Here is a 17,130-nt window from a genome sequence, read left to right as displayed (position 1 = left end):
ATGAACTTATTACTGCTGAAGTGAAAGCCATCCTCAATTGGGGAATGCTGCTTTTTAGTTAGCTTTGCGACAGTATCAAAAATGTCTTATTTTCCTCAATTTAGTTGGAAAAATAGGATGATCGAGCAGCAGTAAGGGCTCTTCGATACTGCACGGTACTGTCTTTCCAAGCTAGTCGGAAGACTTCCAGTTTGGTGTGGCGCCATTTCCGTTCCAATTTTCTGGAAGCTTGCTTCAGAGCTCGGGTATTTTCTGTATACCAGAGAGCTAGTTTCTTATGACAAATGTTTTTAGTTTTTAGGGGTGCAACTGCATCTAGGGTATTGCGCAAGGTTAAATTGAGTTCCTCAGTTAGGTGGTTAACTGATTTTTGTCCTCTGACGTCCTTGGGTAGGCAGAGGGAGTCTGGAAGTGCATCAAGGAATGTTTGTATTGTCTGTGAATTTATAGCACGACTTTGATTGCTCCTTGGTTGGGGTCTGAGCAGATTATTTGTTGCAATTGCAAACGTAATAAAATGGTGGTCCAATCGTCCAGGATTATGAGGAAAAACATTAAGATCCACAACATTTATTCCATGGGACAAAACTAGGTCCAGAGTATGACTGTGACAGTGAGTAGGTCCAGAGACATGTTGGACAAAACCCACTGAGTCGATGATGGCTCAAAAAGCCTTTTGGAGTGGGTCTGTGGACTTTTCCATGTGAATATTAAAGTCACCAGAAATTAGAATATTATCTGCTATAACTACAAGTCACCAGCCTCCACTGATTCTGAGTGAATATTGAGACATTCTGTTGCTTGAGATCTGCTGGAGGTGAATAAAATGCACATGTTTAGCCGAGGTGCTGGCTAGCGGAGTAGAACACCTGAAAAATGAAAGGAGAGCCGCACACTCTAGGATCTCAGATGTAATCATTTAATAACCTAATATCCAATGTTTCGACAGACAAGCTGTCTTCATCAGGGTATATGAGATGTGTTAGCAGCAAATGCTGCCGTTAACAGTTCCCATTGTGATGTTTTACTTGACTGTCTGTACTGTATATTCAAGGGCGTATTGAAAGCTTAACATTTTTAACCAGGCACAGTTCAAAGTATGTGTGTGAAATTTAATCTTCGCTTGAAGTCCCTGATCTCTTTTAAAAAAAATCAAGTAGCTCCCTAGTGTAGCCTTGAGGGCTCCTATCTTTCTGTTCTGTGTGTGTTTGTGTGTGTGTGTGTTTGTGTGTGTGTGTGTGTGTGTGTGTGTGTGTGTGTGTGTGTGTGTGTGTGTGTGTGTGTGTGTGTGTGTGTGTGTGTGTGTGTGTGTGTGCGTGCGTGCGTGCATGTGTGTGTGACCTCTATAGATCTGGGTATTTGCCTAGCTTATTTAAAAAGTGAAACTGCCCTCAGCACTGTGTGTGTGTGTGTGTGTGTGTGTGTGTGTGTGTGTGTGTGTGTGTGTGTGTGTGTGTGTGTGTGTGTGTGTGTGTGTGTGTGTGAGAGAGAGAGGGTGTGTTTGTGTGTCTGACCTCTATCTGTACATCCATATGCTTACCTCATGTCTCCCATTTATTGAGTAAAGTTTGCCTAACAACTTTGAGTGTGTGTGTGTGTGTGACCTCTGTGAATCCATAATGCTCAGCACTGAGTTTCTCTTATTTAAAGAGTGAAGGGGTCTGCAGGACTGGGGAACATTCTGAGATGAATTCAGCACCACCCAGATACACATTGATTGAGATTGGTTTGGAGTACATTGCCACGCAGACTGGCAGTAACACGTTCGTCAGTTATTGGGAACATATTTAAATGCTAATTACACCAACATGTTTCACCCACCCATCCTCACACTCACCAATCCATATTCATAAGGAGAGATAGTATCTTGCACGGTTGCACCTCATATGTTTACTGATATCCTTGGAAAGGAGAAAGGTCTTGATGTGTAGATAAAGGTAAAGGCCTTAGTGACATACAGCTAAATGGGATGTCTACTTTTGATCAGAGATGCCCTACCAAGAGCCTCTCACTGTTTAATGTTATGGTAGTACAGGCTTGGTCCAGTCCATGATCTCTTGAGGATAGAAAATGATAATACTAACTTAAATCCTACAGTGCAGACATACTGTATGCAGTATGATGCAGTTACAAAGACTTCCCACTTTCCCTCACTCTCTCTGACAGAGCTCTTCCTCTCTCACTTCACTCACTCACTTTCTCGTTCCCTCTCTCAAACCCAAGGTTATACCGTGGTAATTAGTAGCATCGGGGGTAGCTCACTAACGAGTGATTACTTTGCTTATCTCTCGCCGAGTGATTATCGCTTTCTCCCTCTGCTGCCTGCCGCTGACTTCCTCCCTCTCTGTCCGTCTCTTCATTAGCTCCCCTTTGCTCTCTCATTCCCAATGATCAATACAATCTAATTACCCAATATTTGTATGCTTGGTAGAGTTCCCTGTGATCATATATCGCTACCTCTGTACAAGCAAATATTATTACACTGAAGCAAAGGGGGGTGAAGCAAGGTTTAAAAGAAGGTTTATTTAGCTTTATTTTCCTTTAGCTGCAGGCTAGCATCTGGTGGAGGTAGGGAGACTGAGGGAGAGGTAGTGAAAGAGAGAGAGAGGTAGAGAAAGATTACGAGAGAGTGAGAGAAAACAGCTGGTGAGGTCTGGGAGTGCTGTGTGTGCAGAAACGGCAGGCAAGCTGCTGACCCAGAAATCCTCTCCTTCTTTCACCCAGGACCTATAGCGGAAGCATTGCAGGGGAGGAGAGGGGCTAGCTATACAATGTACTACTTTACTGTAGTGGTTGAATTACCTATAACCGAGGAGGGAATGCAGACTCAAGAGCTTTAAATGCTTTAAACACAGACGTAAGAGCTTTAAACACTTTAAACACAGACGTAAGAGCTTTAAACACAGGCTTTAAACACAGACGTAAGAGCTTTAAACGCAGGCTTTAAACACAGACGTAAGAGCTTTAAACACAGGCTTTAAACACAGGCTTTAAACACAGACATAAGAGCTTTAAACACAGGCTTCAAACACAGATGTAAGAGCTTTAAACACAGGCTTTAAACACAGACGTAAGAGCTTTAAATGCAGGCTTTAAACACAGACGTAAGAGCTTTAAACGCAGGCTTTAGACACAGACGTAAGAGCTTTAAACGCAGGCTTTAAACGTAGACTTAAGAGCTTTAAACACAGATGTAAGAGCTTTAAACACAGGCTTTAAACACAGACGTAAGAGCTTTAAACGCAGGCTTTAAACACAGACGTAAGAGCTTTAAACACAGGCTTTAAACACAGACATAAGAGCTTTAAACACAGGCTTCAAACACAGATGTAAGAGCTTTAAACACAGGCTTTAAACACAGACGTAAGAGCTTTAAATGCAGGCTTTAAACACAGACGTAAGAGCTTTAAACGCAGGCTTTAGACACAGATGTAAGAGCTTTAAACGCAGGCTTTAAACACAGACGTAAGAGCTTTAAACACAGGCTTCAAACACAGATGTAAGAGCTTTAAACACAGGCTTTAAACACAGACGTAAGAGCTTTAAACGCAGGCTTTAAACACAGACGTAAGATCTTTAAACGCAGGCTTTAGACACAGACGTAAGAGCTTTAAACGCAGGCTTTAAACACAGACGTAAGAGCTTTAAACACAGGCTTCAAACACAGACGTAAGAGCTTTAAACACAGGCTTTAAACACAGACGTAAGAGCTTTAAACACAGGCTTTAAACACAGGCTTTAAACGTAGACTTAAGAGCTTTAAACACAGATGTAAGAGCTTTAAACACAGGCTTTAAACACAGACGTAAGAGCTTTAAACACAGGCTTCAAACACAGACGTAAGAGCTTTAAACACAGGCTTTAAACGTAGACCTAAGAGCTTTAAACGCAGACCTAAGAGCTTTAAACGCAGACGTAAGTGTCACGCCCTGACCATAGAGAGCCATTGTTTCTCTATGGTGTAGTAGGTCAGGGCGTGACTGGGGGTGATCTAGTTTATTTATTTCTGTGGTGTTCTAGTTTATTTTCTATGCTGGTGATTTGTATGATTCCCAATTAGAGGAAACAGAGAGGGTAAGGAAGAAAGACGAGAATCCTATTGAGACATACAAATAAATGAACCCTTGTGTGGTGTTCGGGTCTGTGGGACCCATTTTCAATGTTTACTAAAATAAAAATGATACAATGAATCATTTTTCAACCTGAGACTCATTGGCCTTGGCTCATTTTCTGTGAAGAACATGTAAAAAACACATTTTCATTGAGTGCACACTGTGCACCCCCATACATATGTACAGTATATTACATCTGTGGTGTTCAGGTCCACTGGACCGAGGGTAATAAAAGTGTGTGTGTGTGTGTGTGTGTGTGTGTGTGTGTGTGTGTGTGTGTGTGTGTGTGTGTGTGTGTGTGTGTGTGTGAAAACAAGTAAAAATGAAACAAAAAGGTTTGTTGTGTGCCTTCACTCTGTCTTCCTCCTCCCTGGGCCTGCTGTTTCAACACAGCACCAAGAACCTGTCTGTCTCCCGCTTTTCTCGCACTCTTTACCCTTTGTAATGTGTGAAACTACACAATGTCTTGCAGGAGCCTGCACAATGTTATTGCAATACATTATTACAATACATTATTGCAATACATTATTACAATACATTATTTTGATACTTTGTAATAAAAATAAAACATTATTTTCCCACACTCTATGCCAGCCAGGTGCAAATTGGTGGAGGGACACAACAAATAAATAGCTTTGCATGTGTGGCTCCTTACCACAATCAATCAGTATGGCAAAAAATAATCTCTGCTCAGAGGGCCTTAGAAATTATTTTTGCAGGGAGAGAAGCTAGTGTGGAAGGAGCGTCTTCAACTTTTGCAGATGAAGAATTTTCAGAATATGAGGATCATGTCTCTGTCAATTCGGAGTCTGACAGTGAGTTGGAAGAAGAGGATGAGATTGACTCTCAGCCAGCCCCAGGACCAGCCCGTCAGCAGCCAGCCCCAGGACCAGCCCGTCAGCAGCCAGCCCCAGGACCAGCCCGTCAGCAGCCAGCCCCAGGACCAGCCCGTCAGCAGCCAGCCCCAGGACCAGCCCGTCAGCAGCCAGCCCCAGGACCAGCCCGTCAGCAGCCAGCCCCAGGACCAGCCCGTCAGCAGCCAGCTCATCAGCAGCCTGCAGTAGGAGAAACATGGATTTCAAAACATTGTGAAATTGAATGGTGTTCTTGCCCAAGGAATGAGCCACCCCGCATGGCTAGTCCTCTTCTGGCTGTGCCGGGTGGAGATTATAACAGAACATGGCCAAGATGTTCAAATGTTCATAAATGACCAGCATGGTCGAATAATAATAAGGCAGAACAGTTGAAACTGGAGCAGCAGCACGGCCAGGTGGACTGGGGACAGCAAGGAGACATCATGTCAGGTAGATCTGGGGCATGGTCCTAGGGCTCAAAGAAAGAGAGAAGGAGAGAATTAGAGAACACACACTTAGATTGACACAGGACACCAAATAGGACAGGAGAAGTACTCCAGATATAACAAACTGACCCTAGCCCCCCGACACATAAACTACTGCAGCATAAATACTGGAGGCTGAGACAGGAGGGGTCAGGAGACACTGTGAGACACTCATGAGTACCCTGTGTAGGGATGGGAGAATCTGGCCAGGAACATCACAATTTCACAAAAAGACAATTTAGACAAGCTGGTGACTGGCTACAGCTGCAAAAGAAAAGCCCTACGCTGGCCACTTCTTGGACATCTCGGCGTTGAACGCGTTTGTCATCAGGATGACGTTGAACCCAAATTGAAACAGAGGGAAGCTACAGAGGAGAAGGCTCTTTCTCGAGGAGCTGGGCAAGACATGAGTAAGACCTCAAATCCAGAGTCAACATATCTCAAGGACCCCAGCTTCTGCCGCCATCGTGAGGAGGATTCAGGAGGATGCTGGTGCCCCGTCCGTCCGCCCGACCCACAGAACCATCAACTCCAATACCGGAAGTATGTGTGAGTGATGATGATGTTATGTGTGTGTGTGTGTGTGTCTGACTCTAGTACCTTGGCCTGTTGTAACTATATATGTGAGTGAGTGATATGTTAGTAAAAGTCCTTAAAACGTGTTAAGGGTACAGGTTCCCCAAGGGGTACCCCCCCTCAACTGAAACAGTGCGAACAGAATGCAAAAATATTCTTAGAAATATTTAACCTCCACACATTAACAAGTCCAATAGCTCAAATGAAAGATAAACACCTTGTTCATCTAGCCAGCAAGTCAGATTTTTTAAATGTTTAACAGCGAAAACATAGCACATATTTATGTCAAACCACCACCAAAGACACAGCTAATTTGAATATCATGTTGAACAAAAGATGCAATCAACAAACGCAGGATTAAAAGAAAAATAATTCACTAACCTTTTGAAAATCTTCATCAGATGACAGTAATAGGACATGTTACACAGTACATTTATGTTTTTTTCAATAATATGCAATTTATATCCATAAATCTCTGTTTACAATGACGCCATGTTCAAAAACTGCTACTCAAATGTCCAGAGAAATGATGATAGCTCCACCAGATAACGTCAGATAACAAGCAATACACATCATAAACTTTGACTAAATATACATGTTCTACATATAGTTAGAAAGATACACTGCTTCTTAATGCAACCGCTGTGTTACATTTATTTTTAACGTTACAGAATTCGTTCACTAGGCAATAATATGAGACGGCGCTCAGAGATTAGCAATATGTCTCCGCTATGTTGGAGTCCACAGAAACACAAAATTACCACATAAATATTCCCTTACCTTTGATGTTCTTCGATCAGAAGTCGTGCAAGGAGTCATACTTACCAAAAACTGCGTTTGGCTTTCAAGTCTGTGTCTTTGGGTTATCAAACGCGACAAATTCCGGCTGAAATGCAGCCAAAATTCTAGGGGTTGCGCATCAAAACTTCAAAATGACATATTATATGTCGACTAAACTGGTCAAACTAAGTGCAGAATCAAGCTTTAGAATGTTCTAAATGTGCAAAACAATTCTCAGCTCGAACAGATAAACTGACATCGTTTGGTGAATCCTGGAACAAAGAGAGCTCCAGACGCGACGCGCGCATGAGAGTACATGTATTTTCGCGTGACCCGAAGGTTTTAGCCCGCCAAAGGGTGAGGGAGCATGGGATTTTCACAATGAAACGCCCCATTGAAAGGAGACATCGCGCTGAAGAGATAGAACTGTTCCCAGATCCGTAGCTGGTTGGGAAGGGTGGGGGCGATGACGTCAAAGTTGGCCCAACTTTCTTGATGACGAGAGAGTTTGGGAGAATGGCTGCCCTGAGAGTTCTGCTTTACATACAGACATCATTTGAATGGTTTTAGAAGCTTTAGAGTGTTTTCTATTCAATAATAATTATTATATGCATATATTAGCAATTTTGGACAGATTTCTTTTCTGTTTACTATGGGCACGCAATTCCTCCAAAGGGGGCAGTATTCTGCCTTGCTCTAAGTGTTTTCATCATTCTAGATTGCAGCCGGTAGCAACAACAAGAAGCTCTGTGATGTGTGTGTGGACCCAAGAAGGACAGGAAGACACAGTACACATGCATCAAGTGCAAGAAATACATTTGCAACACACACACAGTAAAACTCTGTCCCTCATGTGGCATTAAGTTATGTTCAGTGGGGATCATTTTGTCATGCCCTGATTTGTTTCACCTGTCCTTGTGCTTGTCTCCAGCCCCTCCTGGTGTCTCCCATCATCCCTACTTATCCCCTGGGTATTTATACCTGTGTTTTCTGTCTGTGCCAGTTCGTCTTGTTTGTTCAAATCAACCAGCGTTTTCTCAGCTCCTGTTTTTCCCCAGTCTCTCTTTTCTCATCCTCCTGGTTGATTTGTTTTGGCCTGTCCTGACTCTGAGCCCGCCTGCCTGACCACTCTGCCTGCCCCTGAGCCTGCCTGCCGTCCTGTACCTTTGCCACTACTCTGGATTATCGACCCCTGCCTGCCTTGACCTGTCGTTTGCCTGCCCCTGTTGTTGCAATAAACATTGTTACTTCAACACGGTCTGCACTTGGGTCTTACCTGAAACTTGATACATACAGTATTTTATGTAAATTATAAATGTAAAATTTGTCTTTCCAATTTGTTCAATTCTAAGTAATAAACATAAATAATGAAAACCTTGTTTCATTTATATTTGTTCAAGATTAACACGATTTATTTCACCCAAGTCTTGATTATAATAGATTTTTGATGAGAAAATCACATTTTATAAAAACATAAATATATAATAGAGCTTTTATTGATAAATGTGATCTAGCAGAGGTAAATAGCAAATATGAACCATGTATACGGTCTGTATTGCTTGTAATTGATATAAGTCAACATCTAAGGATGAAGTCTTTTCATGTAAATCGTTATGGCTGTATTGTTTTCAAAACCCAGTAATGTGGGTCCATCAGACCTGCGAACATTGGGTGAATTACAACACACAAGGGTTAATCCATTTTAGAATAAGGCTGTAACATCACAAAATGTGGGAAAAGTCAAGGTGTCTGAATACCCTGAATACCCTCCAAATGCACTGCAACCGCTTGGTAGGGCTCTGTAATTGACAAAATAAACATCAAGTTGGGATAAAAAAACAATTGGAAGTTCTTATTTGAGTTGTAAGTAGTAGGATTTGAAGGTGACATAATTGTTTTAACATGTTTTTCAAGAAGCACGTTAAAGAGTTAATCATGCAACAGCTGTCTTAATGTATGAAACATATTTATATCAATTTGTAGTGCCTTCAGAAATTATTCCCGCTTGATGTTTTCTGCATTTTGTTGTGTTACAGCCTGAATTTAAAATGAATAAAATTGTGATTTTTTTGTAACTGGCCGACACACCCTATAATGTCAAAGTAAAATTATGTTTTTAGTAAAGTAACAAATGAATAAAAAATTAAAACCTGAAATGTCAATAAGTATTCAACCACTTTGTTAAGGCAAGCCAAAATAAGTTCAGGAGGAAGAATTTGCTTAACAAGTCACATACTAAGTTGCATGGATTCTCTGTGTGCAATAATAGTGTTTAACATGATTTTAGAATGACTACCACATCTCTGTAACCCATATATGTAATTATCTGTAAGGTCCCTTAGTTGAGCAATGAATTTTAAACAAAGATTCAAATGACAAAGACCAGGGCAGTTTTCCAGTGCCTCGCAAAGAAGGGCACCTATTGGCAGACATTGAATATCCCTTTGAGCATGGTGAAATTATTAATTACACTTTGGATGGTGTATCAATACACCCAGTCACTACAAAGATACAGGCGTCCTTCATAACTCAGTTGCTGGAGAGGAAGGAAACCGCTCAGGGATTTCACCATGAGGCCAATGGTGACTTTAAAACAGTTATAGAGTTTAATGGCTGTGATAGAAGAAAACTGAGGATGAATCAACAACATTGTAGTTACTCCACAATACTAACCTAATCGACAGAGTGAAAAGAAGGAAGTCTGTACAGAATACAATTATTCCAAAACATGCATCTTGTGTGCAACAAGGCACTAAATTAATACTGCAAAATATGTGGCAAAACAACTCACTTCTGTCCTGAAAACAAAGTGTTGTGTTTGGGGCAAATCCAATACAACATATTCCTGAATACCACTCTCCATATTTCCAAGCATAGTGGTGGCCACATCATGTTATGTTTTTTATTTATTTTTAACTTGGCAAGTCAATTAAGAACAAATTCTTATTTACATTGACAGCTTACCAACAAACAATGGGTTAACTGCCTTGTTCAGGGGCAGAAAGACAGATTTTCACCTTGGGGATTCGATCCAGCAATCTTTCGGTTACTGGCCCAACGCTCTAACCACTAGGCTACCTGCCACTTGTAATAGTAAAGGACTGGAGAGTTCTTCAGGATAAGAATAAACGGAAAGCTAATCACACCCAAAATCATAGAGGAATAGCTGGTTGAGTCTGCTTTCCACCAGACACTGGGAGATGAATTCACCATTCAGCAGGACAATAACCTGAAACAAGGCCAAATATACACTGGAGTTGTTTACCAAGAAGACGTGAATGTTCCTGAGTGTCTGAGTTATTTTTGATTTGAATCTATTTGAGAATCTATGGCAAGACATGACATTGGTTGTCTAAATGATCAACATCCAATTTGATGTTTCACAATCCAGGTGTGGAAAGCTCTTAGAGACTTACCCACAAAGACTTACAGCTGTTATCGCTGCCAAAGGTGCTTCTACAAATTATTGACTCGGGGGTGTGAATACTTATGTAAATGAGATATTTCTGTATTTAATTTGCAAATTTGCAAAAATTTGCTAAATATGTTTTCAATTTGTCATTCAGAGTTATTGTGTGTAGATGGGTGAGAAAACCCCCAGATTTAATCCATTTTGAATTCAAACTATAACACATACAGAATGTGGAATAAGTCAAGGGGTATGAATTCTTTCTGAAGGCGCTGTATATTTGCAAACAGTCACACTTAAACACTCCTGCAGCTCATTTCCATGGCAACACAGTCACAGTCCATGGGCACCGTGGTTGGTCTCTGCATATGGTGCCCCCCCATTCTCTCTCTCTCTCTCTGTGTCTCTCTCTGTGTCTCTCTCTGTGTCTCAATTCAATTCAATTCAAGGGGCTTTATGGGCATGGGAAACATGTGTTAACATTGCCAAAGCAAGTGAGGTAGATAATATACAAAAGTGAAATAAACAATAAAAATTAACAGTAAACATTACACATACAGAAGTTTCAAAACAATAAAGATATTACAAATGTCATATTATATAATATATTATATACAGTGTTTTAACAGTGTACAAATGGTTAAAGTACACAAGGGAAAATAAATAAGCATACATATGGGTTGTATTTACAATGGTGTTTGTTCTTCACTGGTTGCCCTTTTCTGAGGGAAATTTGTCTCTCTAATATGGTCATATGTTTGGCAGGAGGTTAGGAAGTGCAGCTCAGTTTCCACCTCATTTTGTGGGCAGTGAGCACATAGCCTGTCTTCTCTTGAGAACCATGTCTGCCTACGACGGCCTTTCTCAATAGCAAGGCTATGCTCACTGAGTCTGTACATAGTCAAAGCTTTCCTTAAGTTTGGGTCAGTCACAGTGGTCAGGTATTCTGCCACTGTGTACTCTCTGTTTAGGGCCAAATAGCATTCTAGTTTGCTCTGTTTGTTTGTTAATTCTTTCCAATGCGTCAAATAATTATCTTTTTGTTTTCTCATGATTTGGTTTGTTCTAATTGTGCTGCTGTCCTGGGGCTCTGTGGGGTGTGTTTGTGAACAGAGCCCCAGGACCAGCTTGCTTAGGGGACTCTTCTCCAGGTTCATCTCTCTGTAGGTGGGGCGGCAGGGTAGCCTAGTGGTTAGAGCATTGGACTAGTAACTGAAAGGTTTCAAGTTCAAACCCCTGAGCTGACAAGGTACAAAATCTGTCGTTCTGCCCCTGAACAGGAAATTAACCCACTGTTCCTAGGCTGTCATTGGAAATAAGAATTTGTTTTTAACTGACTTGCCTAGTTGAATAAAGGTAAAAAAAAATAAAAAAGGTGATGGCTTTGTTATGGAAGGTTTGGGAATCGCTTCCTTTTAGGTGGTTGTAGAATTTAACGTCTCTTTTCTGGATTTTGATAATTAGTGGGTATCGGCCTAATTCTGCTCTGCATGCATTATTTGGTGTTCTACGTTGTACACGGAGGATATTTTTTGCAGAATTCTGCATGCAGAGTCTCAATTTGGTGTTTGTCCCATTTTGTGAAGTCTTGGTTGGTGAGTGGACCCCAGACCTCACAACCATAAAGGGCAATGGGCTCTATGACTGATTCAAGTATTTTTAGCCAGATCCTAATTGGTATGTTGAAATTTATGTTCCTTTTGATGGCATAGAATGCCCTTCTTGCCTTGTCTCTCAGATCGTTCACAGCTTTGGGGAAGTTACCTGTGGCGCTGATGTTTAGGCCAAGGTATGTATAGGTTTTGTGTGCTCTAGGGCAACAGTGTCTAGATGGAATTTGTATTTGTGGTCCTGGCGACTGGACCTTTTTTGGAACACCATTATTTTGGTCTTACTGAGATTTACTGTCAGGGCCCAGGTCTGACAGAATCTGTGCAGGAGATCTAGGTGCTGCTGTAGGCCCTCCTTGGTTGGTGACAGAAGCGCAAGATCATCAGCAAACAGTAGACATTTGACTTCGGATTCTAGTAGGGTGAGGCCGGGTGCTGCAGACTTTTCTAGTGCCCGCGCCAATTAGTTGATATATATGTTGAAGAGGGTGGGGCTTAAGGTGCATCCCTGTCTCACCCCACGACCCTGTGTGAAGAAATGTGTGTGTTTTTTGCCAATGTTAACCGCACACTTGTTGTTTGTGTACATGGATTTTATAATGTTGTATGTTTTACCCCCTACACCACTTTCCATCAATTTGTATAGCAGACCCTCATGCCAAATTGAGTCGAAGGCTTTTTTTAAATCAACAAAGCATGAGAAGACTTTGCCTTTGTTTTGGTTTGTTTGGTTGTCAATTAGGATGTGTAGGGTGAATACATGGTCTGTTGTACGGTAATTTGGTAAAAAGTCAATTTGACATTTGCTCAGTACATAATTTTCATTGAGGAAATGTATGAGTCTGCTGTTAATGACAGTGCAGAGGATTTTCTCAAGGTTACTGTTGACGCATATTCCACGGTAGTTATTGGGGTCAAATTTGTCTCCACTTTTGTGGATTGGGGTGATCAGTCATTGGTTCCAAATATTGGGGAAGATGCCAGAGCTAAGGATGATGTTAAAGAGTTTTAGTATAGCCAATTGGAATTTGTTGTCTGTATATTTGATCATTTCATTAAGGATACCATCAACACCACAGGCCTTTTTGGGTTGGAGGGTTTTTATTTTGTCCTGTTCAAGGTAATTGGAGAATCCAGTGGGTACTGGTAGTCTTTAATACTTGATTCTAAGATTTGTATTTGATCATGTATATGTTTTTGCTCTTTATTCTTTGTTATAGAGCCAAAAATATTGGAGGAGTGGTTACCCATACATTTCCATTTTGGATAGATAATTCTTCGTGTTGTTGTTTGTTTAGGGTTTTCCAATTTTCCCAGAAGTGGTTAGAGTCTATGGATTCTTCAATTACATTGAGCTGATTTCTGATGTGCTGTTCCTTCTTTTTCTGTAGTGTATTTCTGTATTGTTTTAGTGATTCACCATAGTGAAGGCGTAGACTCAGGTTTTCCGGGTCTCTATGTTTTTGGTTGGACAGGTTTCTCAATTTCTTTCTTAGACTTTTGCATTCTTCATCAAACCATTTGTCATTGTTGTTAATTTTCTTCGGTTCTCTATTTGAGATTTTTAGATTTGATAGGGAAGCTGAGTGGTCAAATATACTGTTAAGATTTTCTACTGCCAAGTTTACACTTGGGAGACTCTGTCCATAGGACAACAATCAGTCGTATATTGCACAAATCTGGCCTTTATGGAAGAGTGGCAAGAAGAAAGCCATTTCTTAAAGATATCCATAAAAAGCGTCATTTGCCACAAGCCACCTGGGAGACACACCAAACATGTGGAAGAAGGTGCTCTGGTCAGATGAAACCAAAATTGAACTTTTTGGCAACAATGCAAAACGTTATGTTTGGCGTAAAAGCAACACAGCTCATCACCCTGAACACAACATCCCCACTGTCAAACATGGTGGTGGCAGCATCATGGTTTGGTCCTGCTTTTCTTCAGCAGGGACAAGGAAGATGGTTAAAATTGATGGGAAGATGGATGGAGCCAAATACAGGACCATTCTGGAAGAAAACCTGATGGAGTCTGCAAAAGACCTGAGACTGGGACGGAGATTTGTCTTCCAACAAGACAATGATCCAAAACATAAAGCAACATTTACAATGGAATGGTTCAAAAATAAACATATCCAGGTGTTAGAATGGCCAAGTCAAAGTCCAGACCTGAATCCAATCGAGAATCTGTGGAAAGAACTGAAAACTGCTGTTCACAAATGCTCTCCATCCAACCTCACTGAGCTCGAGCTGTTTTGCAAGGAGGAATGGGGAAAAATGTCAGTCTCTCGATGTGCAAAAGTGATAGAGACATACCCCAAGCGACTTACAGCTGTAATCGCAGCAAAAGGTGGCGCTACAAGGTATTAACTTAAGGGGGCTAAATAATTTTGCACGCCCAATTTTTCAGTTTTTGATTTGTTAAAAAAGTTTTAAATATCCAATAAATGTCGTTCCACTTCATGATTGTGTCCCACTTGTTGTTGATTCTTCACAAAAAAATACAGTTTTATATCTTTATGTTTGAAGCCTGAAATGTGGCAAAAGGTCGCAAAGTTCAAGGCGGCCGAATACTTTCGCAAGGCACTGTACATACCCAGCGTGCGACAGAGCTGCAGGAGTTGTGACCCGTTTTTGTTGGTTATGTTGTCATAGTTGTGCCTAGGGGGGCATACGTGGGAGGGAATGCTGTCACCTGCAGGCAGGTGTTTGTCCCCCTGTGTGCTGAGGGTGTCATGTTTTGTCCGGTTCTGGCATTTAGGTCCCCACAGACTAGTACATGTCCCTGGGCCTGGAAATGATTGATTTCCCCCTCCAGGATGGAGAAGCTGTCTTCATTAAAGTATGGGGATTCTAGTGGGGGGATACAGGTAGCACACAGAAGGAAATTTTTCTCTGTTAAGATCATTTCCTTTTGAATTTCTAGCCAAATGTAAAATGTTCCTGTTTTGATTAATTTAATGGAGTGAGTTAGGGCTGCTCTATACCAAATTAGCATACCCCCTGAGTCCCTTCCCTGTTTCACACCTAGTAGTTTGGTGGAGGGGACTACCAGCTCTCTGTAACCTAGAGGGCAACCAGTGGGTCCGTCTCCTCTATACCAGGTTTCTTGCAGGATGACAATTTCTGTATTTCCGATTTCTTTGGTGTCCGGGTTCCTGCTTTTTAGGCCAAAGGCAGATGACCGCAGGCTTTGGGTATCCAGGATGATATAGTGAAGGCTTTTTGTTCCATAAAGTGTCCAATGTTGTTGGTCGTGGTTTGGCCTCAGGCCAGTAAGTGTGAGCAGAGCCTGCTGAGCATCTGGTACATGCCATTGGCTTGGGCGAGTGTAAAAGTGGGGGTTGGGCCTGTTTGCCTGCTCACTACCTGGGCGTATGTGTGACTTCCATGTTGAGGCCCTCTTTGTGGGGGTAGGGTGCATGGGGTGGGCAGGAGTGGCATAGGTCTGATCTGAGGGGGCCTAAATGGGGTGTGGGCATGGTTGACGTGGTGGGTGTTGATTGGTTGGGGTGGGGGTGTGGATGTGGATGTGTCTGGGGGTGCTGTGGTCTGGATGTAAGTCCTCTTGGCGTGGGTCCTCTATGTGCAGGTCCAGGGGGGTCCTGCAGGTCTTGGAGGGTGTCTCGCTGGTCTGGGTGGGGTGTCTATTGATCTGTTGCTCCTGTGTGAAGTGTTGGGGATATGTTTGAGAGTGATGTCCTTTAGAGTCCGGGCAAAGGTGGGCAGTGCTGCCTTGTAGAGGTGGACCTGGTCATAGAGGCTTTTCAAGTCCAGGGTGGAGTGGTGGGCCAGGAAAACATTTGGTTTTGAGGCACAGTCACGGGAAATACTTGCGTTTACCCGCTGTATTGTGGCAGGGTGGAAGTCTTTTCGTGGTAGCAGGGTGGAGATAACCACTTGTGCGTTGGGGAAAGTAGAAGAAGCCTTTTCAATCACTCCCTTCAGTGCTGTGGGCACCCTTTCCTGCACCCTTTCCTGCTGTGGTCCTGCTGTGGTCGTTTGTGCCTGTGTGTATTATTATGTGGCTAGGTGAGCCTAGTTGGTCCTCAGACAGAAGGTCTAGGGCGCGCTGGGTGTTTGGACACCAGAGTTTAGACACACTGTGTTTGGGAAAACGTTTTTTAAAATTCTATATATTTCCCATTTGAGTCAATAAGGAGTACAATCTGTGTCTTGTGTTTGTCCTCAGTGGGTGTGGAGGGGGGGGGGGGTGTCAGAAGGGCTATCAGGGTGGCTGACAGGGGGGGTGCTCAGAGGGGGTGAGAGCCGCTGGGCTTGGGGTTTTTCTTTTGTCTGTTCTGCTGTGATGTTGACTCTATGGTCAGGGTCTGGTGTGGACTGTTCTGCTGTGGTGTTGAGACTTTTGTCGGGTGCTGAGGTGGGCTGTTCTGCTGGCTTCTCTGTGGGGGTGGCCACCTCTCTAGTGGGTTGTTCTCTGTCACACACCATCCCCCTCAATCTCTCCTCCAGCAGTCTGATCCTCTCCTCTAGTGCTCTGTTCTGCTCCTGCTCCTGCTCTTTCTCCTGTTGAAGTTGTCTCACCACTGTCCAGAGTGCAGATATGTCTCTCTCCACCTCCAGCTCTCCGGGTCTGGTTAAGGTGGTGTTGTTGTGCTGGACTGTTGTCTGGGTCTGTGCTGACTGGTCTCTCTGTGTCTCTCTCTGTGTCTCTCTCTGTGTCTCTCCCTCTCTTTTGCATGACACTTTCTCTGTGGCTTACTGCCATGGTCTCTATCTCTGCATTTCACCCCATATCTCCCCCCTCCATCACCTCCCCTCACTCTTTTATCCTCCCTTTATTTTCCCTTTATCCTCTTCTCCCCTCTTCTCTCTCTCTCTCTCCCTCCCCCTCTTTCTCTCTCTCTCTCTCTCTGTCTCTCCTCTCTCTCTCTCTCTCTCCCTCCCCCCCTCTCTCTCTCTCTCTGTCTCTCTCTCTCTCTCTTTTCATCTCTTTTCCTCTCACTCATTTCTTTCTCTTTTCATCTCTCATCCTCTCACTCCTTTCTCTTTTCATCTCTCATCCTCTCAGTCCTTTCTCTTTTCAGCTCTCATCTTCTCACTACTTTCTCTTTTCAGCTCTCATCCTCTCAGTCCTTTCTATTTTCAGCTCTCATCCTCTCACTCGTTTCTCTTTTCATCTCTCATCCTCTCACTCCTTTCTCTTTTCATCTCTCATCCTCTCAGTCCTTTCTATTTTCAGCTCTCATCCTCTCACTCGTTTCTCTTTTCATCTCTCATCCTCTCACTCCTTTCTCTTTTCATCTCTCATCCTCTCAGTCCTTTCTCTTTTCATCTCTCATCCTC

Source organism: Oncorhynchus kisutch, linkage group LG9, assembly GCF_002021735.2.
Source record: "Oncorhynchus kisutch isolate 150728-3 linkage group LG9, Okis_V2, whole genome shotgun sequence".
In the NCBI taxonomy this organism is placed as follows: Eukaryota; Metazoa; Chordata; class Actinopteri; order Salmoniformes; family Salmonidae; genus Oncorhynchus; species Oncorhynchus kisutch.
Note: the sequence above shows the minus strand (reverse complement) of the source record.